Below are 26337 nucleotides of genomic sequence, written 5' to 3' on the forward strand. Positions count from 1 at the left end.
GAATTTAAGCTTTTTTTTTTTTATTGCGGTATGCGGGCCTCTCACTGTTGTGGCCTCTCCCGTTGCGGAGCACAGGCTCGGGACGCGCAGGCTCAGCGGCCATGGCTCACGGGCCCAGCCGCTCCGCGGCATGTGGGATTTTCCCGGACTGGGGCACGAACCCGCGTCCCCTGCATCGGCAGACGGATTCCCAACCACTGCGCCACCAGGGAAGCCCTTCCCTTCCATTTTTATGGTACTGAATGCGTGCCTCTCCCATACCCTCCGCCTACAACCCCCCACCCCCGTCCACCCCACCTGATTCTCTCAGACTGGAATTCCCTTCGTACCCTCCCATTTTATGTGTCCTCATTCAAACACCCAAGTCAGAGCCAGCTTTGTGGTAACTTGTGCAATTGCTCAGGTTACCACACTCAGAAGAGCCCCGTGATGGTTAGATGCTCTGCTGTCTCTGCCTTGAATGAAATAAGGCCATTTGCAGCAACATGGATGGACCTAGAGATTATCATATTAAGTGAAGTAAGCCAGAGAAAGACAAATATATGATATCGCTTATATGTGGAATCTAAAAAAAAAAACTGATACAAATGAATTTATGTACAAAACAGAAATAGGCCTCCAGACAAAATAAACTTGTGGTTACCAAAAGGCAAAGGGAGGAAGGGATAAATTAGGAGCTTGGAATTAACATACACACACTACCGTATATAAAATAGATAAGCAACAGGGACCTACTGTATAGCACAGGGAACTCTGCTCAATATTTTGTAATAACCTATAAGGGAAAAGAATCTGAAAAAGAATATATATGTATAAATATATGTATAACTGAATCACTTTGCTGTACAATTGAAACTAACACAACATTATAAATCAACTATATTTCAATTTTTTTAAAAAAGCAAGTTGTAGAACAACAACAACAAATACTTAATAATTGTATCTTTGAACTTAGGTTTTGCAAGTGAAGCCTGATGGAACAGTGGCATATGCACGTGAGCGGTTGAGATGCATGCAGTGCGGGTGCCTCTGTTCCCTGCTGCCTCATTCTCATGTAGTGTTCAAAGTGCCCCCTGAGCACAGAACTCTGGGGGGCTCAGCGTGCATGAAACTTCCAGGTGAGTGAGTACAATGTAAGAGTGTTACCTCTACAACTAAGTGGGGATGTTGATAGCCTGGAGAAGCCGTGCTTTCTGCTCTAACCAGAACATGCTTCCAACACAGAAAGAAGGCAATGGTGTCCTAAGAAACAGGAATGACAAAGGAATCCTATCCTATCCTTTCTTACTCATGTTATTTCCCTGATCAGCCAACCACTTGAGCTGAAAATAATGACCTAAAGAAAAAAAAAAAAGGCAAGACAGGGCAATCCATAGTTCCTTTCCCTTAGTCCTTTCTTCCTTACTCATCAGTAAGCTGAAGAGAGAGAGTGTTGGTAGAATGTGCATATATCAAGAAATGAAATTAAAATAGGTTGGTTAGTTTTGTGCAGCATTTCTACTGTTCTGGTAATCTCCAAAATATGAACTGTATAATGTCGGTGATTCTGCATATTAATTAAATGCTTTTAAGTTTGCATCTAACACTGTCATTGCACACATAAAGACGAATGACAAAATATATATAAATAATTTAAAATTAAAATTTTTTTCTTTACTTAGGATGTCATTAAATAGCAAATAAAAAAACGCCATGACAAGTTGAGAGACTGAGAAAGGAAAAAACTTTATAAGCTTAATACCATGAATGACGTGCTTTTCCTGCTTTTTGAGCAAAGGACCCCAGATTTCTTTTGCACTGGACCCTGCAAAATATGTTGCTCCAATGCCTCCTTCCCATTAAAATCATCTTTGGTTCCTACCACTGTCCATGTAAAATTAATTGTTCCCTGCCTTTCACTTCTAATTATTTTTAAACTTCTGTTTAGTACTGTATTTTGCCCATGTTATTTGGAATTGCATTTACTACAGACTTTCATGTAGCCACTGCTAGCAATGTGTAATTTTCCCCAAATGTTGCCTGCGGATCACCTACATCAGAATAGCCTGGAAGTAGTTCTTGAGGCTTTCATAACAATCTCCCCCTCAGGTCGGGGTACCACTATATGGGGCAGTAGGTGTCCAGGTGTGGTCTGAGGACCCGCATCTCCTGGGATCTTATTAGAAATGCACATTTGTGGGCCTCATTCCAGCTCTCTGGGACTGGGACCCAGCCCTCTAGGGGATTCTGATGCTGCTGCAGTTCAGGAAGAGTGGAAAGAACAGGGCTCTCGAGGCAGCTAGACCTGGGTGGGATCCTGGCTGAATCACTGGCTAACTGTGACTTGTGAGTAGGTTCTCTCTCCCCAGGGACAGGCTGAGAACCCGAAACTAGACAAGAAAACTTTACCATACCTGCAAATGCCCTATTAAACATTCTCTCTTTGTTTAGAAACTATACTTTTTTGCCTTTTATGTTATTGTTGAAGGATAGGGGGAAACCTAATCTGAATGGGTTGAAAGAGTTCTCATTAGATATTCATGGGTCCCAGAGGATCCTCCAGGAAGTTCAGAGAAGGGAATCAGAACCCAGGCCCCTCTTGAAATGAGGACCTGAGTTGCGCTGCAGAGTTGGCTATGGGAAGGGAAAACATCTCAGAGGTCAGCACCCAGTGATCTGGTCCAGCTCAAAGGCACTGCGCTGGTGATGGAAGAATCCCAATCTTAGACAGAGGCAGGGAGGAAATCTGTCATGTCTGATTTACTGCTTGTACTGCATGTACTAAGAGACAAAACAAACAGGGAAACTTGGCCAGCTTGAAGTCCAGCAAATTCCATGTCATTGCGACACAAGGGAAACCAAAATACAGTTTTATCCAGATTGGAGTAATCGCCCTAATTTTGGTAAGCTTTAGGAACAATTTTCAGCATTCAATTTAATCAAATGGTTGAAACTGGAATATAAGGGACAGAGATATAGAAATCCTAAGCCCTCCAGGTCCCTCTATGATTGTTTATTTATGTGTATGTGTGTGTGTTGCGTGCATATTGATTATGGGTTTTTATTGTTTTATTATTTGGTGATTACAGTACCAAAGCAAAATGCTAATATCAGCAATTTGGTATTTATTTTGTATAACATTGAAATAGTAGTACTGATCTTAGCATTTTCTGTTCTTTAATGTAGCTAGAGTTTGTGAAATAAAAAATGATACCAAATATTTAATATGTGACAACTAAAAAATTAAATATACTCTAAAACAACTATAAATGGAAAATTTAAAAGTATGCTTATTAAACATACTTGGTTATTCTAAAATCACTTACTAACAATATAATTAATAGCATAAAGTAATACTCAAAAACACTGTATAAAAGGAAAAACTTTATCAACCATGGAAGTTGAAAATTAAATATTATTTAAAAGTTAAGTTCACATTAAAAAAAACTATGGTGTCGGGCTTCCCTGGTGGCACAGTGGTTGAGAGTCCGTCCGCCTGCCGATACAGGGGACACGGGTTCGTGCCCCGGTCGGGGAAGATCCCACGTGCTGCGGAGCGGCTGGGCCCGTGAGCCATGGCCACTGAGCCTGCGCGTCCGGAGCCTGTGCTCCGCAACGGGAGAGGCCACAACAGTGAGAAGCCCGCATATGGCAAAAAAAAAAAAAAAAAAAGAAAAAAAAAAAACTATGGTGTCATGATGAGAGTTTACTTCAGTGCAGTGCTCCAGTTGTTGATAAATCTTTGATTCTTCATGGGAAGGATGATGGTGAAATTATTCATAAACTGACTCCAAACATTTTCCTTTGACTTAATTTCAAATAATCTCATCTCTTGTTTGACAACTTTGAGGAGGTGTTTTTTGAAAAGCTTTTTCTTCTGCACAAACCATAATCTTTTCATGGACGGCAAGCTATAGCTTTGTTTCAAAGAGCATTGCCAGCTTGCATTCAACGCTTTCAATTTCATCATGTGTAGATGGAGTATCTGATGCAGAGTTCCCTGCATCAATTGCAATTCTATCATGTTTATATTCCACTTTTTCAAAAGTCTTTGAACGAGAGTAAAAAATATTCCTCGCAATAGAAGCTCGACTTCATTGACTGTCACTTTCATTCTCCTCCTGAGGATTTCCAAGGCATAGATGAACACTTTCTAAATGAATGCGGTTTTGTTAGATTTGAAATTTTAGGGCAGTAAATATCTCTCTGGGTATATCTCAAGGTGTGAAAAAATCAGATTTCAGAACTTAAAAATATGGATACACATATGAAGCCTTCCTCCAGGAAAAAATAGAAGTATTTCAATACTTAAGAAGCTTGCATTGCAATTATTTACATAGAGGACATAGAGATCACAACATGCTTGCTCACATACAAACACATCCAGCTAATTTTTAGAAAAATTCTTGTACATTTCACGGAGTCATCTCATGATGATGTGAGCTCAGCATGACATACGGGGAGAAGCTATTTCTTCTGAGAGCAGAAAAGTTCCCCTGATGTCTGGGCACAAGACAGAGTTGATTGGAGCATCAGAAAGCTTTAACATTTCAAGGTACCTAAATTTAGACTCAGACAAGTCCTGAAACTCAAGGCTGCACACCCTGGCCTTGGGGGCAGGGGTGGGTTGTATGGAAGACCTTTTGTATGTGAAATACAGTTCACCACTCTCCCATAGGCCCACTCGGGGTCCCTGAGCCAGCCGAGAAGTTGGTCCACCCCCAGCTAAAGTCAGATCTGCACCCTCAGGATACTCAGTTCTGCTCACAGCACGGCTCTGAAGAGCTGGACGCAACGCGGTTAAGGAACCATACACATTAAGTTCGGAGGCCAGCCGAGTGGGCAATCGAGACTGAGCAAAGTGAAGGGGGGTTTTGTAAGGTGCCCCCAATACAGCCTGCATCTGTTGCTCCGCCCCGTAAAGCAAGTGTGAAGTTTTGGGTTTTTTTAACATCTTTATTGGAGTATAATTGCTTTACAATGTTGTGTTAGTTTCTGCTGTATAACAAAGGGAATCAGCTATACGTGTACAAGTTTTAAGTGAAAACAATTCGCAGTTCTCCAGGCTCCTTTCTCTGTATTCAAATTCCTCAAGTACAGAGGCCTCACTGCTGCCCACTCCAGCTTGGCCTCATTTTCAGTGGCTATCTGGCCAGCGGGGGGATGGGTCCAGCATTTCCCCCTTCCCAGTAGTAAAATCATCCAGGCTAATCTCTGGCAGCTGGGGAGGCTAGAAAAGTTGCTTTTCAACTTCTCTAGCCCCAGGAGATCAAATCAAAAGCAGATGGGGAGAGGAAGTTCCCGGCTAAGAGGCCTGGTGATTTACAACCAAATTTGAGTCCACTCTCCCATGAGCAGAAAAGCCAATCTACTGACACTGAATCGTGGTGAAGGAAAGTGAAGCATTTATTGCAGGAGCCAAGCAGGGAGTCCAGGCAGCTAACGCACAAAAGGCCTGAACTCTCCGATGGCTTTCAGGGAAAGGTTTCTAAGGACAGGGTGAGCGAGAGAGCATTGCACGGTGCAAATCAGCTCATGGACATTCTTCTGACTGGGTGGTGGTGAGGTAACTGGGAGTCAAGATCATCAACCTTCTGGTTCCAGCTGGTCTGGGGTCTATGTGCTTGTGGTCAACATACAGTTAACTTCTTCCACCTGGTGGGGGCTTCAGCGTCTGCAAAACAGCTCAAAGGACATGGCTCAGGATATTATCTATAGCCCTTGAGGAGGAACTAAAGGTCCTTGACTTTGTTTAATGGCTAAACTATTATTATTTTGTCCTGCTTGACTGTTTTCCTTTGTTTCTGCATTTTCTCACTTCTCTGATTGAATTATTATTTGGAACTCGGGGAAGGCCTAGGAGGCTAAAGTTTTTCTATAAGCAAGAGGCAGGTGGAGGACATTGGAAGGGGGATGGGGCAGAGGGGGTGCTCCTGTCCTGGGAAGGCCCCATAGGGTACTGCTTGGTTCCAGTCATGCCCCTCTCTGTACATGACTCTCTGGATTGAGTTCTTAACATCTTATGAATCTAAAACCACAGTATGTAATAAACTGATAAAAAAATTGGAACCCATTTGAAATGTAATTTAATAAATATTTGTGTACCTTTATATATCAGGCATTATATTAGAAGCTGGGATATAGAGACGAAATAAAAGTTCAAGCATTCAAGAAGTTCATACTGCAGAGTGCAATTATTCACATGGCAATGAATGAGACACAGGCACGGCCAAGACACTTTAAGACATGGGGGAGGTGAGGCAAGGCCTTAGGCTTCACCAAGGGAGGTGACCTGAGCTGGGTATTGAGAGGCAAGCAGACTTCATCAGGTATTAATAGGGAAAAGCCATCTACATAGAGGAATTGTTATGAGCACAGACAGGGAGAAGGAAAAACGATGACTGTGATTTGAAAGCACCATGGGATTGGATGTATGATTTGAGCAGGTAAGGAATGACTTGAAATAAGGCTGGTAAGTGGGGCTGAGACTTAGCTGCAAAGGGCAATGTCTGTGTTAATTCCTATCAAATTTAATGGAAGAAAGACCTCACTAGATTTCAAGCAGGGGAGTGCAGTCACAGTGTAGGTTTTAGAAAGTCCACTTAGGTGGCAGTGAAAAAGAGAGAAACGGAGGCAGGGAAGATAGTTAAGGACACCAAAAGGAAGGAAGAGATGGGATGGTATGCTTCAGGAAGAACAATACTGAAGAAAGTTGGGTTTTTTTAAAGATGGAAGCGATTTTAATATGTTGTAGGTTGAAGGTCAGTTGCCATTGGAGATGGAGAGAGCAGAGATAATTGACGAAGCAAGATTTTTACCCATGCCGAATTGCTTTCAAGTAACTATAGGCAGCGTGTTGTATTAGTTCCTTCGCAAAAGAACTCACTAAATGTGTAATGCCATTGTATGTGGTACAATAATACAATGAAAAGGGAGCAAACGTCAGTAGAGAAATGCCTTCATCCCAGGGTAGATGGAATGACGTGGACTAAAATACTCTATCGTGAAAGTGTAAAGTGATGGATTACACAAGATCACATCAAAGGGTAGTCAAGTTACCAGTCCACCAAAGTGATGTGAAGAGTGGTGACACAAGAGGGACAGCAGCGAGGAAAGGAGAGATTGTGGACATCAGACAGGTGGCATTCAGAAATAGATGACAGTCAGATGAGAAGATAGACAAGGACAGGAGAGGCCCCGTATTTGCGGAAGGGAGAACAATGACTTGGAAGGCTTTTTGGGTTTTTTTTTTGCGGTACGCGGGCCTCTCACTGCTGTGGCCTCTCCCATTGCGGAGCACAGGCTCCGGACGCGCAGGTTCAGCGGTCATGGCTCACGGGCCCGGCCGCTCCGCGGCATGTGGGATCTTCCCGGACCGGGACACGAATCCGTGTCCCTTGCATCGGCAGGCAGACTCTCAACAACTGCACCACCAGGGAAGCCCAGACTTGGAAGGTTTTAACCAGCTCACAAATCCTGCGGCTCCCCTACCTCTCCCTCCCCTCACCTAAGGTGAAGGCTGTGAATGAGATACCAGGTGTAGCTTGTAGTATAAGAGGCTGGGCACCTCTGGAGCCTTTGGAAATGTTTTTGCAGCATCTCTGGGTCTCTTGGGTCACCCCTTGGTAAACTGGCTGTCCACCTTTTCAACCTTGCTGACCACCAGCATGATGATAAAGAGTGCTGTCCACAGAGCACCTGGCACTGAGATCCTAGGATCCATCGTGACTCTGTTCCCGCTCAGTCCCTCCTGTCTCCTACACAGTGAATAAAGGCAGTGCTGTGCTTCATGGGTCAAGGAGTGTTTACCTCTCCCAAGTGACAGATGGGGCTGTGACGGGCACAGCTGTCCTTACACGTATCCGTCTCCTCCATAAACCGTGTTCAGAGCCCGGCTCAGGGCTTCTCCAATTTTAAGGTCCACAAGAGTCACCTGGGAAGCTTGCTGAACAAGCATGCTCTGATTCAGCAAGTATGCGGCAAGGAGCTGAGATTCTGAATTTCTAATGAGGCCCCAGGTGTGGCCCATGAACCACACCTTACAAAAAGGGCCTAGGAAGGGGCTGCCTGGGCTGTTCGTAGAGCGTCTGCGTGGAGTTGCAGCAAGATGTCGTCCCTGCTTCACTGCCAGCCGAGTATCACCACAGAGCTGTCCTTGGCTGTGTTCAGCCCCACAGTGGACTTGGCCTAAGTTTTTGAGACCACCAACAAAGGAGCCTGAGCTTGAGGAAATTTGTAAGTACAAGTTCCCCTTCTTTCTTAATGGCCCAGAAAAGACAGGACTGGTGCTCGTGGGATTCACCCACTTAGCAGAGTAGAACAGATGAGCCCATAGAGAAATCAGATTTCCAAATGACTTTTGCTTATGACCTGATTTTTGTCTTTGCAAAGAGCTAGGGAAATGAGTTCCTTTCCCCATCTAGGCCCTACCTCCTTGCTGAACTCTGCTTAGGGGAAAAAAAACCCAGAAAACAAACCCAAACTTGAGGATTTGGGCAAGGTACACTTAACCAGCAAGACGGATGATGGTAAAGGTTTCCTAAGATGTTTATATTTAGGTTCTGTGCAAGGGGAGTTCTTTTTATCGCCTGAATGTGTCACTTTAATTTGATAAACAGCAGGGGAGGAGAGACTGGCATTGCAAAAAAGCTTAAAGTGCTGTGCGACGCTTCACTTAGTACTGTTAAAATGGATTCTTAAGGAAGTTTCCTTTTAAGTTCTGTTTTAGTTTTGTTCAGTTCAACAAACATGCATTGAGTGTCTGTTGACGAGAGCAGGCACTGTGCTGGGTGCTGAGCACACGGAGGTAAGTGAGAGGGGGCTTGGGGAGAGGGACAAGCGGAGAGAGAAGACCTCTGCAGTATTGTGGTGCAATGAGGCAGGTGCATGGTGTCTGGAGCTCTGGTGAGGTCTCCTTAACCAGCAGGAGGGTGGGGGAGATGGAGCGGGGAGACCGCTTTGAATGGATAACACCTGGCCTGAATCTAGAGCAGCGGTCCCCAACCTTTTTGGCACCAGGGACTGGTTTCGTGGAAGACAGTTTTTCCACGGCCTAGGTTGGGGGGGATGGCTCAGGCAGTAATGCCAGTGACGGGCAGTGGCAGATGAAGGTTTTCTGGCTTGCCTGCCACTCACATCCTGCTGTGCGGCCCGGTTCCTATCAGGCTGCCAGACAGTACCAGCCCGCGGCCCAGGTGTTGGAGACCCCTGATCTAGAGGCTCGAGTAGGAATTAGGCAGGTGGAGAAGTTTTAGAAATGTGAGTCATTAATACCCTTCCTTGACTATTTCTGGTTCTTACCTCTTTGGCACACAGTAGAATAGCGTGTCCTTATCCTCTTGAAAAGCGTGGCTACTGGTTGTGCTTGAGCCAATGAGATGTGAGGGATAGTGGCGTGTATCACTTCTAGGTAGAAGCTTTCAATGCCAGTAGTGGCTGACCGTTTTTCCATCGCACTGCTACAGAAACTGTGGAAACGATACGTTAAGATAAAGCTATCATTAGTCTTGTCTCTTGAGTGGTGACAATGAGAAGAAAGAAATCTTTGTTGTTTAAAGCCATGAAATTGCAGAGTGGATGATGTGGTAACATAAGGTCATCTGTCCTGAGCAACACAAAAGGGCGTTCTGGGCAGGGGTTTCTATTTACAAAGGCTCAGAGACATGCAATGTCTTTGATCTGGAAAGTGCAAATGGTTAATAATGCCCGAATATGTAATGCAGGCTGAGGTAGGTGGGGATTGCGGTGGTGTTTATCTTGTCTTGGGTGCCAGGATAATAAAGACTTGGGGGATTGAAGTACATCGTTGGCCAGATGAGCTCTTAAGTTTCCTTTCTAACCGAAGACTTCGATTTTACAAAATTGAATGCGATTCATGGTTTTCTCTGGGAACACCTTTCCCAAAGTTCTTAGGCATGGTTGAACATCCTCTGGAAAGCTATGGCATTTTAAAAATCTCATCGTACAGTACTAAACATTGTGCAAAATGTTTATTTATGTTATCTTCACTAGACAAAGTTCCTTGATGGCAGAAAACATTTCTGTTTTCCCAAGATCCTGTACAGTGTCTAGGAGTGTAATAAATATTTGTTGAATAAGTAAGCACCGAGAGCTTCTTTGTGGGTGTAATTTAGACACCTCGAGATTCTTTGGCTTCACCTGTCTCCCAGGCAACAGGCAGCATGGCTTCACGTAAGCCACTGTTACGGCCAGTTGACTCCCTGTGAACCCATTTAAATGGCTCTGCTGCCTGCGGACAGCCAGCTACAGAGCCTTTGGCTCTTCTGGCCACTTCCAGAGACTCAGCTACATGCTGCAGTTTCCCAAGTACCTTTTGAAAAGGCAAAGACAAGCCAAGTAAATCTTTGGGCACATGTTTACCATTGGCAGATGGGAAGGAGCCAGCAGATAAATTCTTTCCCTCCCTACCATGGCTGTAGCAAAGAATAGCCTATATGGAGGTGTCCCACACGGCTGAGCCAGTGAACCTGCTGAGTGACCAGCTGAATCTCTTCACAGCTCATGGTGAACCAGTGTCCATATGGTAACACATTACCTTTCATTGCTTCCCATCCTCTGTACCTAACTCTGTTTTCTATTCTTCCTGTCTTGAGCTCCCAAAACATACTAGCATATAGTCTTTGTCTCAGGCTGAAATGGGTGACTGTGGAATCTGAGAGCTGTGTGGATGGCCCCATGCGAATGAGCACACATATTAGTGTGCACCAGATGCCATCGACTGCAGGTACGTCTATCAACTTAGCTGGCACCATCCCTGGGGAGACCACCCAGGCAGCTGGTGGCAGGCTGACTTATTTTGCATTCCTTCTGTTCTGGAAAGAGCGATGAGTTACTGACTAGAACTGACATCTACTTCAGACGCAGATTTGTCCACAGTGCATTATATCCTGTATGACATTGCTTCAGACTGACGGACACAACTTACTGTAAAGGAGATGCAAAAATGGACTCAAATCACAAACTTCCCCGGTTTTGATCATGTACCCCATCGTCTCGGAACCTCTGTATCCTCCTGCTACTTCCAGCTTTGGATGAAGAGTTAAGCTATAGGACATAGATCAGCAGACTGTGACCTGTGGCCCAAATATAGCCTACTGCCATTTCTTATAGGGAAAGTTTAAAGAAACTCAGCTATGCCCATTTGTATATATGTTATTTATGGTTTGGCACTCTAATGGCAGATTTGAGTAGTTGTAAAAGAGACTGTATGGCCTGCAAACACTAAAACTGACTATTCAGTCCTTTGCAGAAAGTTTTCTAACTCCTGCTGTAAGACGTGGTCTCTTACTTGCCAAAGGGTTGCCAAAGGAGCTGGGAGGTTTAAAAAAAAAATTATATATATATATATGGTAGTTTGCCCTTGTAGGGCAAACTTTGACCCATGGGACACAGGAGATAAGAGGGAGCAAGCAATTAAATCCCCTTCCCCTCCTCCCTACTGAGTGCACTTTACCTCATGAAGAATAGTTATAATTGCTACTTTAAAGTTTTTCTCAGATAATTCCAACATCTGGGTCATCTCAGAGTTGGCATCTGTCTTTTTTTTTTGGTTTTTTTTGCGGTACGCGGGCCTCTCACTGCTGTGGCCTCTCCCATTGCGGAGCACAGGCTCCGGACGCACAGGCTCAGCGGCCATGGCTCACGGGCCCAGCTTCTCCGCGGCATGTGGGATCTTCCCGGACCGGGGCACGAACCCGCGTCTCCTGCATCGGCAGGCGGACTCTCAACCACTGTGCCACCAGGGAAGCCCTGGCATCTGTCTTTTACTTGAAAGTAGGTCATATTTTTCCTCGTCCTTGGTAAGTCGAGTAACTTCAAATTGTATCCTGCACATCTTGTAAATTACGCTGTGAAGCTCTGGGTTTTACTAAGATCTTCTGGAGAAGAAAATTTTTTTTTCTGTTACTTTTAGTAGGGAATCAATCTGTCTTGCCTTCTGAGGGCAGTGGTTCTGATGTCAGTTCAGTTTTCGAAGCCTTTGCTATGCTGTCTGGGTCTGTTCCTGCATACGCCACTAAAGGGTAGTCTGGGACGAGAGGCGTGGCTTATATGGTCGTTCACTTGTCAAAGCATATGATTCTTCCGGTGTGTGCTTCAAATTTACAGCTTGGGTGAACCTGAGATTTGTATCAACTCATATAAAGAATTAGGGGGTCCCTTTCTTCTCATTCTGTCCTCTGCAGTATTTCTTCCATTCTTTTTGGTTCCCTAAGTCTTCTTTCCTTACTCATCTAGCTGGAAATACAGGGTTTCTCTTAGAGTTGTGACCACCATGACTATTACGTTTGGGGAGAAATGAAGAGGAAAAGAGAAAAATAACAGGAATTACCTCCATACTCTTTGCACAACAGGGACCTATTATCCTAATTCCTCTATTTGGAGAGGTAAAACCTATCTCAGAATTTTTAGATGTTCATGCTATTGTGGCAACTATGTGACTGGCCTTGGGGCAGGCTGATAGAGAAAAAAGAGAGGAAAACAGTAGGATTTTCACAATACTCTACAGCTTTTACTAGGCCCTTATTGCCAATCCTTTGGCCAGAAAGGTTGGATTTTGTGAGTTTAGTTGTATATGTCCACTGTGCAGTTTCCCTATTTGGCTTGCCTTTTGGTCAAAGCTGGAAGACCCAGGTAGACAGAAAAACATAAAACCAGGAGAGTCATTGTTGCCACATTAGTTGTTCAAATATTCACTTGTTCCACAATTCACCCACCTGCTTCTGTTGACTATTCAGAGTCCTTAAGTAGTTGCTGTTTTTATTTCGTCTGGAGTTTTACCTCTGATAATTCAGAGCAAGGTCTATACCCCTCCACCAGCAGCTTTTCTATTTTTCTTGCCAGATCAACTTGAGGTTCCTTTACTTTTTGGTGGAGAGCTCACACAGCTTATGGAAGAATGCACGGGAAGTCTGCAAAATGGAACGCAGACTGGAACAGATAAAACAGTCCTGTTTTGAGATCAAGCTGGGATTTCTAAAATGATGAGTGTCTAAACGAAAAATCAGTCAGGATATAAAACAGAAGTCTGCAACAAAAATGTTATTGACACAACCTGTTGAAGAGCTAACATACTGCTGAGGGGAGGGAAGGTTTCAGAAGGAGAGCTCGGGAAGTACTGTGTTGGCTGGAAAGGTCATTGTCCGAATGACTTTTTCGGCCAACCCAATATACGCCACGTACAGGGCCCAGGGGGATGTGGAAGATGTGGTACCCTGAACCTAGGGCTTAGGTGGTTCTGAACTCGAAAACTACCCCATAGCTGAATGATCATTTTTAAAAGCCTGAAAGGTAGATTCCCTCCCCTCAATCGTTAGCATCTCTAAGGGCTTGGAATCTAAAATCAAGGGCTGTTTTTCAGTTCCCTGCACGAAACAGGCCGAGGCAAGGAGTTGGGTTCCTCTGTGGCCAGTCGCTAATGCTCTATGCCATGGTCATGGTCATGCCTAGCCTTGGCCTCCTGTCTCACGAATGGCTACAGAGCAAGGGGAACTAGGCAGTGGGGTGAAGAAGACGAAGGGCGCGTGCCGTGTCGTCAGCACATCTGGGATGTGGCTGCTTCCTGTTGGGTGAGACTTGGCTCGGCCCCTCTCTACCTAAGCCTCCACTGCATGGTCTGTAAAGTGGGAACTATGATGCCCATGTTGAAGGGCTGTGGGAGTTGATGAGATCGTGCCCCATCCTGCCCCCACTTCTGCCTCCTCTCCCCTCTGGGCTCCAAATGAGAATTGTGCTGCAGATTATATTATTGGAAAGAGGTTTTTGTCTTCAGATGTTACACTCTGCCTATAAAGTATTGCATAGCAAACACCTAAAAGCGCTCCCTTATAGAACCGTCAAGCATGATCAAATTCAACATGTATCCTTTACACATAACTGGTATTTCAAAAATGTTGAAGCTTACTAAGGTAGAAGAAGCCAAGGCATTCCCTGTCTCTATTTTATATAAATTGTTGGTATAATAATCTCTCTTCTCAGAAAATCTTGAAATTAATAGGGCTGGAATGATATTTTATTTCCTACTCTAAAGGATTGGGTTACTGTTTTTTTTGGGGGGTTACTTTTTCAACTTTTAAAGCATAATAATCTCCTTAGAAAACCTTGAAATTAATAGGGCTGGAATGATATTTTATTTTCCTACTCTAAAGGATTGGGTTACTTTGTTATTCAACTTTTAAAGCATAATAATCTCTCTTCTTAGAAAAACTCAGAATTAATAGGGCTGGAATGACTGATTTTCCTACTCTAAAGGACTGGGTTACTTCGTTATTCGACTTTTAAAGCAAAGTCATAACTTTTACTCATTTTCTTCAGACCACACACAGAGACCAACAGTATGCTTTGCACTTAGCAGCTACTTAAATGTTGGTTAAAGTATTGATAATTAATGACCAATATCTGAGTTTTGACTGCTTCACAGATTGAGAGGATCCACTCAACTCAAATATTAACATCAAGAAGAAAACAGAAGAGGCTGAAAAGCATGGGTTTATTAATTTTCTATATCTTCTAAAGTTCGGTCACTTGGAAATTCAAAATTTGTCAACATAATTGTTCGTTTGCATCCAATTGAATCCCTGGGATTCCTTGGCTGTGTATATAATTCCACTTCCAGCCAAGCTGTTAAGACCAGGTCTGCAGTTTCCAGTTATTAGGGAAGTTCATTGTAAGAAGGGTGAACAGCCTCCAAAACAGCAAGTAATTTATCACTATTTCCAGTCTTTAGCCATTTTTTCCTTTATGATGACATACTGCCAAGAAAGATGATTCAGGAACTTTGAGCAGACAGGGAACATTGGCCGGCAATGAGGCCTAGCGTGAGTTGAGCTACAGGAGAACTGGAAGGGAAAGGGAAGGAAGGACATGAGTATTCACTGAGCGCCGGCACCAGCAGCTTTAGGTAGTTTATCTCATGGGCTTCTGTCCACAACAGCCTGTGAGGGAATAAGAAGTGGTATTTCTTGAGGGCTTACTCTGGCCCCAACCCCTCACAGTCATTACCACAGTGAAGTCTCAAAACAACCCATGCCGAGCTATTACACGCATGTTAGGAGTAAAGCTCTGCAGGGAGAATATCACACAGCTGCTCAGAAGTGGAACCGGAATTTAGAGGTACTTGATCTAACTTCCAAATTCGAACTTTGAAGTTTCCTTCTCAAAAGAAAAATACATTTTTCTTGTTCAAATAATGTATGCTGATGGCAAAAAATCAATACAGAAAAACTCTCAAATATTTAATTTTTGAATATGCAGTGCTTTTACATACTTAGAAAAGCAAAAACTCTGTCAGAAGAGAAGCACTGTCATTAATCTATCAACTCTTTCTGGAGGCTTTTTTTTTTTTTTTTTTTTTTTTTTTGGTGGTACATGGACCTCTCACTGTTGCGGCCTCTCCCGTTGCGGAACACAGGCTCCGGACATGCAGGCTCAGCGGCCATGGCTCACAGGCCCAGCTGCTCCGCGGCATGTGGGATCTTCCCGGACCGGGGCACGAACCCGCGTCCCCTGCATCGGCAGGCGGACTCTCAACCACTGCACCACCAGGGAAGCCTCTGGAGGCTTTTTAATGCATGTATGGATGTATTTCTCCCTTTATTTAGTCATGACAGCATGGACACACTATCTCATAAGTTGCTTTTCATTTTTTCACTTAACTCTATCCTAGAGATGTTTACAAATCAGTGTGAAGTGTTTTAAAGTCTTTTTAATTAGCTGCATCATGTTCCACTTTATTAATTTATAAAAGCGAATTCCGTAATTTAACTTGAATAAAACGCTGAGGTGTTCTCAATTTTGTGCTCCTACAGACAATGGTGAAATGAATCAGCTCTCAAGTGGGTCATGTGTCTTTCCCTAGGAGTGCTAGTGTCTCTGTAGGACATACTGGTGAATCAAAGGTAAAGGGAAGCATTTGTAATTCTGGAAGATACTGACCAATGGTCCACTCACCCATAGAGTTTAACATGCCTGTTTCCCCATAGCTTTGCCAACAGTGTTCATCAAACTGTTGGAGTTTTGCCAGTCTGATAGGTGAAACCTGTTAAGTCAGTGTAGTTAGAATTATTTCTCTTTTGAATAAAGTTGACCATCTCTTTATGTTTGAGATGAGAGACATTTGTATCTCCTTTTCCATGCATTGCTTGTTCATTTTTACTTTACCCATTTTTCTTTTGGGCATTCTTCATATATTAGGGGGGGTAGCCTTCTGTGATATGAGTTACAAATAGCTTTTCTTAGTTTCTCTCTTCCTTTGACCTTACGTATGGTGTTTCTCCCCATGGAGAAATTTCTATTTTAAGTTGAGTTTGCCGGTCTTTTCCTTTATCACTTTTAAATTTGAGTCCTAATTAGAGAGCTCATCATCACTCCAAGGTTACAACTGCCCCATGTTTTTGTCTAGAACTTTGATGGTTTCAGTGCATTTAAGGCTTTAATCCATTTGGCAACAATCCCACAGCTTCCATTGAAGCATGCATCTAACTTTATATATTTCTAGCTAGTTCTCCAATTATCCCAATATTATTTATTGAAACATTTCATGACTGATTTGAGATGTCTTTATCATACTGATTTCAAGCCTCTCTATAGATAGGTCTGTGTGTATGTGTGAGTATATATCTCCTTTGGACTTCTATTCCCTTCCATCAGTCTATTTATATATTATTACTATGATCTAATAATTGAAGGTTTTAAATATGTTTTAATATCTACTATGACATTTTCCACCTCCCTCATTCTACCCCATTGTTCTTTTTCAGAGTTTTCCTGGTTATGTTTTCATGTGAGCTTTAGAATCACATTACCCAGTTGTCTTTTTTTTTCCTGAATAACCTTTGGGGTGTTTTAATTGGGAAGTATTAAACTTATCAATTAGGTTATGGAAAATTCACATCTGTGTCATGGTGTGTGTTTCCATTTTTTAAAAAGTCTTCTTAGGTCTTCAGGGGTATTGGAAATATTAGGAGGCCTACATATTGTCAGTAATTCCTGTTTTGGTTGTTATATTCATGTAGTCTTTTCTTATATCATCTATGGGGTTATGTATGTGAAAGCTGATGTTTCTGTTCTTATACACCTATTATTTTTCTGAGTTCTCTTATTGGTTATGGTAACTTTTCAGTTGGTTTCATATGGTCATAGCACCTGCAAATAATTTTTCACGTTTCTTTCCAGCTTTTAGAATTATGATTTCTTTTTCTTACCCAGTTGTGCTGCCTATACTTCTAGCACATCAAGTTCTATTTTTGACTTTAATGGGAATGTTTCTAGTGCTTCACACTAGGCATAGTATTTCCTTTGGGGTTACGACAGAAGTATTTTATCTTGTAACAGACTTATTTATCTAACACTATTTCATTGCAATTGCAATTTCTAAAGATTAAGAATGGGTATTGAATTTTGTCTAATATATTAAATACATTTTTTCCTTTCTTATATAATCTCAAATAAGGAGTTGTCATTGATTTCTAAAACTGGGATTGTTATATATCTGTATATATATAATATGCACACACATCCGTATATTGTATTTTCGCTATGTAGTATTTTGTAGAATTCTCCACTTACCTCACGTAGATCTAGCTCAGCGTTCCAATGGTTGCATAATCCATGGTTTGGATATAGCTCATTAATTCAGCCATTCCCATATAGTAGGCATTCGTTTTTCCTTTTGTCCCCCTACTATAAACATATCTGCGGTAATCATCCTCGTATGTATAGTCTTAAGTGACTTGTTCTTTTACTTCTAAGGACAATATTCCCAGGGTTGAGAGCGCTGAGTTGAAGGTTGTATATAATTTCAGTAGCCACTTTGCTATGCTATTCAAGATGTTACAGCTAGAGCTGGGATTCAATGAGCGCTCTAACCCCAAAGCTCACTAAACCAAACTGCTGCCCGGATGAGAGCCACGTAGAAAGCAAATCATAAGAAATGACCGTGCTCGTAGTGAGATTGCTGTTGTGCTTCATCTAGTGGACAGAATGTAAACATCAGGATATTCACTAGAGAATCTTTACCCGGCAAGCGTTTGTCTTGGGGAGTCTTTGTAATTAGGTGGGCTTTGGTTTCTGTGACCTCGGAGGAGTAATTTTGTCTCTTTTCTCTCCTGGTAAATGGGAGTAACGGTACCTACCTTACACAGTTGTGAGTTGATAGCCCACAGCATCTAAAGCCCATATCAAGGTGTCTGGATTTTCTTGAAAGAAAGAAAATAATCTATTTGAAGTCATCAGTCAGGCCCAAGCCAGATTTTGGCTGTGTGCGTTGAAGGTATCCAGGCTGATGGGAGGCGTGAGGCAGAAAGTATAGGGGTTGCTCATCAATTAGATTCTCGGGCCTGGAGAGGCCTTCAGAACTGTGAGCAGGGTGAGAATTCCAGGCTGTAGGGACCCAACAGCACTTCCTCAGGGCAGCCCCTGCTGATTCCTGATTGACAGAAAGCCAGTGAGGGTGGGGCGGGGGGTGGAAAAGGAAGAAGAAATGAGCAAGGGAACAGAAAAGGAAGAGACAGATGTGCTCAAGACATTGTATTGGTTTCCTATTGCTGCTACAGCAGATCACCACAAATTTAGTGACTTAAAGCAGCCCAAGTCTATTACCTTACCGGTTGGAAGGTCAGAAGTCCAAAATCAGTTGTACTGGGGTAAAGTGAGGTGTAGCAGGGCTTGTTCTTTCTGGAGGCTCTAGAGGAGAATGTTTCCTTGTCTTTTCTACCTTCTAGAAGCTGCCTGCCTTCCTTGGCTCATGACCTTGCCTGCAAAGTGCATCATTCCAACCTTTGGTTCCATTGTCACACCACCTTTTCCTTCCATGACCCTACTACCTCCCTCTTCTAAGGACCCTTATGATTCCATTGGGTCTACCTGGATAATACAGAACAACCTCCCCATCTCAAGACTCATCCCCTTAATCCCATCTGTAAAGTCCCTTTTGCCGTGTAAGGTGACTGAGTCACAGGTTCTGGGGTGGGGACATGGGCATCTGTGGAGGGGTGCATTACTCTGCCTGCCACAGACATACATATACATAACCTGCGGCATCAACACACCCACTTACTGCTCTTGGAGGCTGAAGAGCACCGGGTCTCTTCATCTGCCTTCTCTCTTCATCCCTAAGGAACTTCATTTTTGCTTGGCTAAATCCTCCTCTTCTGCCCACAGAGAAGAGACACAATCCATTCTGTTGCCTTCTTACTGTAAGAGGGAAAGTCTGGGAAGAAGATGGTCATCCTCCTTAGCCCCTAATGCCGGAATTGGCCACATTGAAGTCCTGACTAGCAGAAATATTTTCAACTCCTTAAAATAGAACAATTAAGGAGAAAGGGAAAAAGGAGGGGAAAAAAAAGAAACAAAGCTTTTGAAATCATAAATAAGAAAGAACTTGGGTTTCAAGAGGGTTTCTAGAAAAACAAAAACAAGGCATAGATTCATTGATTCTGCCTCAGATATTTTCTGTAATGCAGTAAAACCGTCCCGGGTGTCTCCTAAATGCACTTACCTGTGGCCTAGAAAGCTCACAGGCAGGGTAGGGAGGGTATATGTTCCCAGAGCAGCTCTGCTGACTTAAAGAGTTACCCTGAGGCAGGGATTAGAGCTAGCACCCTTGTCCTTGCCTTCTCCCCTAGGGAAGGTGGCTTCTCTGTTTCTCTCCATGCCTTGCAGCTTGTTTGAGTAGGTCAGGGTCAGTCAGGGGCTCAGTGAGATTCTGAGAGAGAGATGAGAGAGGGGGGAGGAAAAGAAGTAATGAGAGAAAGACAAATCTCTTGGCTTTAGCCCTCCGGCATGTGTTGAAAACATCTTTTAGACTGATCTTAATTAGAACTCTTTGTCTTGAGGAAGAAACTTAATACAATTTCCCAAAACCATAATCTTTTCCAAATGATGTTCATTCTGTGGCCTTCCCCAAACAAGTTTCCATGCATTTACTATCAGAATAAAGAAATTTCCTTTTGAAACAGTGCACCTCAGGTTGGGACTTGAACCCAGTCAGCCAGGACTCAAACCCGGCCAAAACCCAGTCTTACAACTGAGATCACACACCTAGTTTCAGGACTTAATGAAGCTCAGGTTCTTGATGTTTCATGGCAGAAAGAATTCAGTGAGACACAAAGTGATAGGTAAGAAGTGGATTTATTTAGACAAACACACTCCACAGACAGAGTGTTGGCCATCTCAGAAGGCGAGGGGCCATCTCAGGGTATGGGGTTGTCAGTTTTTATAGGGGTGGGTAATTTCATATGCTAACGAGTGGGAGGAGTATTCTAGCTATTTCGGGAAAGGACAGGGATTTCCAGGAATCATCGGTCTTAGAACTGTCATGGCACCTGTGGGTGTGTCACCTAGTTTGCTGATGTGTTACAGTGAGCGTATACTGAGGCTTAAGGTCTGGTGGAAGTTGACTTGTCTGCCATCTTGGACCCATTTGGTTCTAATCAGTTTATGTCATGTCCTTGGGCTATGTCATTCTTCCAAAGGTTGTGCCCTGCCCCCTTCCCTCCTGTTTCACTTTTTTTCCCCTTTCTCAGTGTAAATTTTTCACATTTTCTTGATCTTGTTTCCTATGGCCCTTTTAGCCTGCAACACGGTGTGTACCTGTGCATATGTGTAAGAAATGAAGAAAAATTAATAAACTAGCAAGAGGTTTGGAGGGCAAGTTGTAAAAAGGAGGGTGAAGAGCTAAATTTACATAACCTAGAAAAAGAAGGCCCTGGAGGAACAAGATAAAGTTACACTTCACAGAAGCAATATAAATGAAGGGAGGGAATTATTCAGAGTCTCAGAAGATGGCAGGACAGAAGGGCTGGCCCCAAGCCAAGGCTGGAAATTTGGGAAAGGGAATCATGATGTATGATCAATGCAGGAGACCCGAGGGAGCTCATGATGTAGGGACCACTGCTCACCACCCCACCGCCCCCCATTTCCAGCTCGCATCAGATGGACACGGGGATCCCGCAAAGTCACGTGTTCAGCTGAGCAGGCCCACGTGGAGCTTTCCCACCCACAACTCCGTCCTGGGCTCGCAAGGACTCTGGCTCTGATAGAGACAATGGGGTCAGAGAGAGGGTTTTTGTCTCCAACTTCCTCTGAAAGTAGCTTCAGAGAACTAGACTTCCCTCCCTGAACACAGAAATAATTGCTAGTATAACACTCTAGTGACTTGCGTTCATTTTTATATTCTATCTTGCTCCGTTTAATTTCTGATCATTTGCAGCTGTTTTAATGCTTGTGAAGTTTTCTGTGTAGCCAAGAAAGGAGGACAACCCTTTTTACTCTGAGCTTGATAGCGTGGATGTCCGCTGGCTGGTTAAAGGGGCTCAGTGCTGCCAATACCTGTGGGGCACTGAGTGGTGAATGAAAGGCAAGGGGTCGAGGCTCTACTTCTGCCGTCATGTAGTTGGCTCTACTCTGCCATCATGTAGTTCTCTGTAGCTGCTCTGATATTGTGGTTTGTATTAAAATAAATATTGATCTGCAACTCTATTTCTGGCATAGAGCTCCTAAAACACTTGGAATTTCCTCAATGAAGAAAGCCATAAACGTGTTTTTGTTAATGAGGTGACTTTTGGACCCCACCTTAGGATGGGAGCTGGTTGCCAGGAGAACCAATCTTGTAATTAGAGGGTTGGAACTTTCAGTCCCATCCCTGACCTCCAGAGAGGGACTAGAGGTTGAATCAATCATGAGTATGTAATGACGCCTCTACAAAAACCCCAAGATCCAAAAGGACAGCGCTGGAAGAGCTTCCAGGTTGGTGAACACATGGAGTACTGGGAGAACTGTGAGCTTGGAGAGGGTATGGAAGATCTAAGCCCTTTCTCCATACCTTGCCCTACATTTCTTCTGTCTGGCTGTTCCTGGGTTATATCCTTTTATAATCAACAAGTGTTCTAGTAAGTTAAAAATATTTCTCTGAGTTCTGTGAGCTTCTCTAGCAAGCTAATCAAACTCAAGAACAAAGTTGTGGGAACCTCTGTTTTATACCCAGTCATTCAGCAGCACAGGTAACCTGGGCTTGTGACTGGCATTGAAGTGGTGGAGGAAGGGGCAGTCTCGTAAGACTGAGCCCTGGATCTGTGGAATGTGTTGCTGTCTCTGGGTAGGTAGTGTCAGAATGGAGTTGAATGGTGGGATACCCAGTTGTCCTGGAGAATTACTCACTCTGTGGGGAAAAACCCTTCCCAGAGAATTGCTCATTGGTGTGGGAAACCCCACCCACACTCCTCCATTGAAATTGGTACCAGAACACTTTCAGCTGTGTAACAAATGACCACAAACTTAGTGACTTAAAGCAACAAATTTTATCTTAGTTTCTGTGAGTCAGGAAGCTGGGCATGGCATAGCTGGGTCGTCTTCTTCTGGGTTTCTTCATAGCTGCAGTCAGGGGGTTAGCCCAGGATCTCTAGAAGACTGGAATCAAGGTTGGGTCTGGCCACATCATCTCAAGGCTTAAGTGAGGGTGGGATCTGCTTTCAAGCTTCTTCAGTGGTTGTGGGCAGGACCCAGTTCCTCACCAGCTTGGTCTGAGGACTACAGTTCCTCGCTCGCTGTTGGCCAGACGCCACCCTCAGTTCCTTGCTACATAGGCCTCTCCAATGTGGGAACTTGGTTCGTTAAAATGAACAAGCCAAGAAGGGAAGAGAATGTGCATGGGTACTAGAGAAAGAACACAAGCAAGACAGAAGTCAGTCTCAGATAACTTAGTGTAGGAAGTGATTTCCTTCCATTTTTTTCTGTGTTGTGTTTGTTAGAAGCAAATCACTAGATCCGCCCCCCCCGACACAAGGGCCACATATTATATAGGGAGTGGACAGCAAGAGGTAGGGACCATTGGGAGCAATTTTAGAAGGCTGACTGTGACAACCTTCCCCAGATGAGTGGCCTTGGGTCTTGGTTTTATATCATAACACAAGGAAAACTTTAAAGGGGGTTGAACTAAATCAGGACAGCAAATTCAACTGCCTGTTAGAGACTGGGAGGTCACATTAGTCTGTGAAATGGGTCACATGTGAGATGATGGGCCCTGATAGGACTCCTGATGAGCTATACTTGATCTGCTAGGCCTATAGTATTCAAAATCCAATCTCTTAAAAAGATGGGTACTGATCAGAAAAGAACGCAGTCGATTACATCTGCAGATCACCAGTCTGACACAATTCCAGCTACCATGTTGTTCTAAATGGATGGCACATAGTAGGGATGCTATTTTTTCCCCTTACCCTCTCCTATCAGAGCATCTTCCATCTGACCAAAGCAAATGGTACAGGTTCTCATGCAGGTCATAATTCCCGGCTCTTGTGTAGAACCAAACAGCAGTAATGACCCTAAAGAGGAATGTTTCGTCAAAACACAGAGTGGTTGTTGTTAAACAAGTGAACGTTGGTTACCAAAGGGAAGGTAAGCTGGCCACCTGGTTCTCCTGGTCCACATCCAGCCCTAGTTGTCCATTCTCACCAAAATAACCAGCTGGTGCATTGTCCAAAAGAAGGTTGAGTCAAGACAATACTTTTGGATGATAGAATGTTTGATAAATTATCATTGCTTCAAAAAGGTTAAGTACCTGCTCTGCCTGGAGGTGCATTAGCTCTGAAGATGCCAAGATGAGCAAGACCTGCTTCCTCAAGTTCTCCCAGTCTGTGGAGGACACACGGACAATACAGTGTGACTTGGGCCATAGAGAAGGACAGATGGGAGGGGACAACTAGGTCTGTGCGGGGTAGTTAGTGATGGCTTCAGAGTAGACAGTGATGGGTCTCTCTCCAAAAGGCATAACCCTTAGCTTCCATTTTTGCTTTTGATGCCAAAATGTTTTACAATGGGATTACCTCATTAATTCTCCTAACACTGTAGGATTGCAGAAAGACACAGGTATTATTCTGCCTGATAGCTGAGCAGGGACACAACAATATAAAGTGAAAGTCCCCCTAAATACCACCACAGTGCCTAACAAGATCCCAAGGTAGGGGTATAATCCAGTCTCTGGCAGGAGTTGGTTTGCTTAGCCCTGGTGTTCTCGCTTGAGGAGCTGGTTTGAAATCACGTTACTCACGGCATTTACACATTGCTGCTTTGGGATTAACTAGCATTGAAGTGGCTAGTAATAAAAACAATTGTAACAGTGCTGTACTTTTTTTTTTTTTTTACAGTGTTTTTAAAACTTCTTACTTGATAGCAACAAAGAGGTCTGAGTTTAGAAGAACACATTATATTCTTTCATCAAGCCTTAAAATGGTCCAAATTCAAAGTTCTTATAGGGATCCTCTATTACTGAAGCACTACCTCTAAGATACAGTGCTTATATGGAATGTGTGATTACTCAGTTTTAGATCTAAGAGTCACTTTCTCTTCTTGTAATATGCTATTTGAAAAATGTAAAAAAAAAAAAAAAAGTGCCCTTTCTTCCCTTTCTCCTGCCCTCAAGTCTTGCTAATGCAGGTGCTATTCGTAAGCGACTGTTCTGTCATTACATACCCGGCTATTTCCCAAAAAACGTGCATATTAAAATTACGTAGGAAATTGCTTCAATTCTCGGCCTTACTTTGTGTCTATCAATGAATCCAAAGTGCTGCTTTTCTATGATCAGAGGGAAGGAAAAAAGTTCTGTGTATTTATTCATCTGGGAGCTGTATAATCAGTCACTCTTTCTACCAGCCCTGAAAGGCAGTTCAGACAGCATCTATTTAGATTGGAAACCAATTAAATAATTATCAAAAGCATCAGGAAGACAGCAGGGATAAAACTCAGAGGAGCACATGGAATCTGACAGGAAAACATAATTGCCGTTTTGAATTTTTCCCTCACCATTTATTAAACCAGGAACTTCCATTGACCTCTGCATATCAAAACAGGGCCTTGGGCTGCTACTTTTGAATGCACCAATCTCCCTGAGCCCAAAGGAGTTTCCTGGGCGTTTGTAGGCTTAGGAGTAGACGCATTTTTTTTTTCCCCCAGTTAACCTGCCAGGCCATTTGGACTTGAGAAATGAGCCCTGGGTTCAGGCCTGGGTGAGTCCTGCATTCTGGCTGCCTATATATGAGGAGTCTGCTCCTTTGAACTCCAAACCCCCTCTTGCAGGCTGATGTGGCTGTCATCTTCTGGAGGCTCAGGTAGAATGGTACATGTGGTCCTTATTTTCTCTAGGTTTGTTTCTTTGCTTTGATTCCTCTTCATTCTGTTTCTGCCTTGCTCCAAGAAGAAAACCGGGGGAAAATCTGAGCCTGTACCTTCTGAAAATGAACTAAAACCAGCCTCCTCCATCCTGTGCACCTGGCTGGGGGTCCTCATGGGGCTGCCCCCGAGGGCTGGCCATTATCTTGCCGCCTCCCCATTATCAAGGCAGAAAGAAGGCAGAGTGCAGCCATCCTGCCGCAAACAAGCCCCATATATTCACCCTTGTTCGAGAAACAAATGGTTGGCAATTGGCTTATTCAGAGTGGGTTCGGAATTCATCGTCTGTCTCCAAAAATGGGAAATCTCTGAGGTGGCCCAGCACAAAAGGATGCAAATGATAACGGGTCAACAGTAGATGCCGAATCATGGCGTGGGAACAAAGAGCATTCATGAGTTTTGTATTCTGTTGTCTCCTACAAACGATGTCTCATTCTTCCCACGTCATTTTCAATTTCAGCCATTCCTATTTTCACGCCCGAGGGAGGCATGTGAGGGGCATCTGGACTGATTGCCTCTTGAGGTTTTCTGCCCTTGGATTGAAGTGGGCCTCTTCTGTTTCTTTGCACAATAGTGACATGCGTCTACAAAGTTTTGTAAGAGCCACACCATCCTGCCCTGTGTCGCAGAGATGTCTATATTTTCATGCTGAGTGGCAGTGATGGCATTGATGAAAAGTTTGCAGAACAACGTGGAATCCTAAACAAAGAAAATGTGGGCTTGCCAGGGTTGTCACTGACCCTGAGCTTGAAGGCAAGATGCTAGATCTATCATTTTTATTAAATTGAGATCATTCTCTGGTGTCTGAAACCAAGGGGAAACTGTATACAAATACGTACGCGCACCTCTCGCCTCTCTACGAGTGAGGGGGAAGCAAAGTTTACCAGCTGGGAGGTCCAGCCTCCTCTGAAATGCAAATGGAGAAAAGTGAATTTTGGGCATTTAAATGAAAGTGCAGATACAATAGCACTGAACTTGTCCAACTCAGTCAATATAGGGACAGGTTTTCTTTCACATGTAATAATAACAAATATTTAATGAAGACAGTGTTCCAAGGGCTCGTCTAAGAGCTTCATAGTATTACCTTATTTGACCCTGTTATTACTGTGAGACACCTGCTCTGCTTATCCTGTTTCTCACATGAGAAAATGAAGCACAGGGAGCTTGAATGAATTGTTC

At 43.5% G+C, this 26337-nt stretch overlaps 1 long non-coding RNA gene across 1 annotated transcript in view; it reads left to right on the forward strand.

Moving 5' to 3' along the window:
- The first annotated feature begins 8098 nt into the window (after positions 1–8098).
- LOC113620089 (uncharacterized) overlaps positions 8099–26337 on the forward strand; it is a 116327-nt gene continuing 98088 nt past the window's right edge. The window contains exon 1 of the long non-coding RNA XR_003432661.1: positions 8099–8214. This is a non-coding gene — a long non-coding RNA (uncharacterized LOC113620089). The remainder of the gene's footprint in view (positions 8215–26337) is intronic.

The sequence above is a fragment of the Aethalodelphis obliquidens genome, unplaced genomic scaffold (genome assembly GCF_003676395.1).
Source record: "Aethalodelphis obliquidens isolate GAN/ISIS:26980383/991018 unplaced genomic scaffold, ASM367639v1 scaffold7, whole genome shotgun sequence".
Classification (NCBI taxonomy): domain Eukaryota; kingdom Metazoa; phylum Chordata; class Mammalia; order Artiodactyla; family Delphinidae; genus Aethalodelphis; species Aethalodelphis obliquidens.